The 3222-nt window shown below is 41.8% G+C and overlaps 1 long non-coding RNA gene across 1 annotated transcript; it reads right to left on the bottom strand.

The window, feature by feature from the left end:
* Positions 1 to 561: 561 nt before the first annotated feature.
* On the bottom strand, positions 562 to 1338 carry LOC105356977 (uncharacterized). The gene is made up of 4 exons (XR_002292957.3): positions 1307 to 1338; positions 1158 to 1192; positions 915 to 976; positions 562 to 757 (listed from the first exon to the last, which is right to left on the bottom strand). It is a non-coding gene; the product is annotated as an uncharacterized LOC105356977 (long non-coding RNA).
* Positions 1339 to 3222: the final 1884 nt, after the last annotated feature.

The raw sequence follows: 3222 nt of genomic DNA, 5'->3' as shown, positions 1-3222 counted from the left end.
GTTTGAAGATTATACGTCCATCAAAAAAGTAACACGGCTGCATCATCAAAAGAAAGAGTTTCTGCTTGTAGAAGGACAGACAAAGTAAACACACGAGTTCGATCATTTCCATTTTCCTTGTGACGCATATATATGTAACTTATCCAATTTTGCCAACTTAAATTACTTCTATTGGTAACAAATAATTGAGTTAAATTTATTCAACCTAATTTCTTACGTCTATAAAACTCAATTGTTTATACAACTCAAATTTACGCATTTATCTGAGAGACACGAGAGAGGCGTTTAAGGAGCAATTAATGAGGAACCTGCTGGTAGTAGTTTCACCTGCAGAGGTGTAATGTGAGCTGCAGCGCTGTGTCTAAAGCTGGATACAGAAAAGCATCGGGCAGGTGTAGACAGCTCAATCTTTGTTCACTTTAAGTTACAAAATTCAAAGAAAATCCCATCCATCCATCTTCTGCTCATTCAGGACCGGGTCGTGGGGGCAGCAGTCTAAGCAAATGTGACCGAACGCCCTCTTATATGTGCACCCCAAATGGAGACTGGATTTCATAAAGGTTAAGAATATACAATTTATTAAAAACTTGACACAAATTCCATAAAAGAGAAAGTTAAAATAGACTCGGACAGTTGGACCGCACTCCAACACTGCATGAGGGCGGCTGCCTCCTGGATCGACTCAGCCTCACTGCACTGGCGGGTAGCCACAAACACCACCAAGGGAGATCTCTGATCCAACTTTCACCAGGAGTACCTGCTCAGGGCCCAAATGCACACAAAACACACCACAACCCAAACAGTGATTAAAAGAAAATACAAAACAGAAGAGGTGCACCTGAGCATGTCACCACTAATTTATGGGCTGAAAACAGGGGGGGTCCCCCTTACACAATACTAAATATGGCACCCACCAGCTACCATAAGGATAAAAGGAGGAGGCAGCCACCTTCAGCCAGGTCCAGACACCAAGATACTAAAAATGAGCACAAAACAGTTTAAAAATGGATAAACGCAAGGGTGTCAAGCTTGATTAAAACATTAAAAACAATGACTAAAAACACTAAGCAAAACAGCAGTGGCAACTCTGCTGGAAAAAGAAAAATAAGTTAGTTCTCCCCTGGGACAAACACATGTTTTACAAACCCTTATATTACCTCTCATGCCCCAGGGTCAGATCTCATGCCACCACCTGTTAATATAAATAGAGTTTAAAATCTTGCAAACTCAAATGCTTAAAAACTTTAAAAGGACTCAAATGATTAAAAGCTTTAGTAAAAAAGGTCCACATGTCAAGCTCACCCACCAAGGCCAAACCAGGAAACCAGCACCTAGATGGAACTCCCACTGCTGCTATTTATCAGCCTTGTGAGCCAATCACAGCTCAACAGACAGGTGCTGGCCATGAATGTTCATCTATGGAACACCATGAGGGACAAACCACCACCCACAGCCCTGTCTGTCACACAAAGATGCCCAGACTTCCCTCTGCCAGGCCACTTCCTCCAGCCCCTCTGTGGGACATGCCCAGAACACCTCCTCCCAGTGATATTTATAATTTATATCTGGTCAAATAAATGGATTTATTGATTTATTTTTACATCTCTAATCTGAATTTACTGCTATTAAAGAGATTTATGTTGACGTAATTTGTTAAAGTATCGGCCTAAGCAAAATCTACTTTCCTAACGCTGTCAATCTGTCATTACCAGAGCTGAGTCAAGATTGGTCAAAGTTCTACTGGTTTTGCTTTCATTACAGGCTCAGTGGCCAAGCGTTTTGTACGGAGAGCTCAAAAACAAATGTAAGAACTTATGTAGGGTCGCACGAACCTGAGAGTTTTGAATGCCTGAAACACGCGAAATGCGTTCACATAGACTTTTCATTGAAAGTAGCTGCCTGAATGCACGTTTCCGAGCCTGGTTCTAACCTAGCTTAAGAGTTTGTGATTAGGAAAATCCTGCATTGGATCATAGCGATCATAGCAATGAGGGAGGATTTTTATACTGTGGGTGTTGCATTTTGCTGCATTTATGTTCACTGAACAATGTCGTGCCTCTTCAGGGCTACAATCCTGTCCAGACCGCAAGCCTGGGAGGGGGACAGCTGCCACGCTCAAAAACAACAGACACTGTTTTACTGCCTGAGAGATTCTGGGAATGGACATCCATGGCTGTGCTGTGGTGCTATAAAGTTACATAATGAGTGCGCTTAACAAACATAATCTCTGCTTCCTTTTGCCTTCCTCCTCCCTTCGGTGTTTCACGTTTTCAGAGAGTTTTTCCCAGTCATCGGTATCTTCCACCCGTCTGCTCTCCACGTCTCACACAGCTGTTTTTGCACAGCTGTCACTCAACGTCAGATGTGATTTACTCGCAGTCATTGGGTTTTGATTCCTGCCATTGGACAGCCACTTACCTTTTGTCTTATACTAGATGTTGGGTGACCTTCTGGTCTTTCACGGCACCAAAAACTAACATATTTTTTCTTTCAGAGATGTTCTAAGGGTTAGGTGTTCGTCCGTCTCCTTGCTGGTCTCTTGAGGAGACGTTCTCCTCCCTGCTGCCGCCTTTTGTTAGCTCAGTTTGGTGATTATAACCATAAATCCATGAATCACATCTCCTGAAGCTTTCCTGATCAATCTGATAAGAAACATCTGGAATAAATTGGAATATAACAATTATACGGAACATATTTTACGTTTTTGTGTGTGGCTTTGAGACAACCTCAGCTGTCAGCTGAAAGTTGATAACACAAACTGAATGGAGCTGAATGTCACACATGCCACCAAAACAATCTCTTCCTCCTCTCGATTTGTTTTCTGATACTTTGAGGTGAACCTATTTAGTGAGCAAAAGAAAACAATGTCACCATGTAATGAAGATGAGACGAACTGCAGGATTTGATCACGATTCAGTTTCAGGTACAGAGCTTTTCACCAGTTTCCAGAGGTTATCACCGAATAAAACGACTTTCCCAATCAGAGTTGTTGAATTGGAAATGGTTCACGTTAAATCCATACTGCTTTTTATTTAAAGTGACTCCCAAAAAACGAAATTGATAACATGTCAGGAAAGGAGAATGTGTAATGTGCAGTAAAAAAAAAACAAGCTTGTAATGCGTAATGAGCTACAAACCTGAAGTTCGACAGGCTGAATGTGTTCAGGAGGACAGATGTGGGACACCATGTGAGAACTATGCTTGGAAGTTGTGACATTATTC

The sequence above is a fragment of the Oryzias latipes genome, chromosome 22, assembly GCF_053564925.1.
Source record: "Oryzias latipes strain Hd-rR chromosome 22, Olatipes_Hd-rR_3.1".
Taxonomy (NCBI): Eukaryota; Metazoa; Chordata; class Actinopteri; order Beloniformes; family Adrianichthyidae; genus Oryzias; species Oryzias latipes.
The sequence above is the reverse complement of the archived record's forward strand: the minus strand, read 5'-3'. Positions and strand labels throughout refer to the sequence as shown.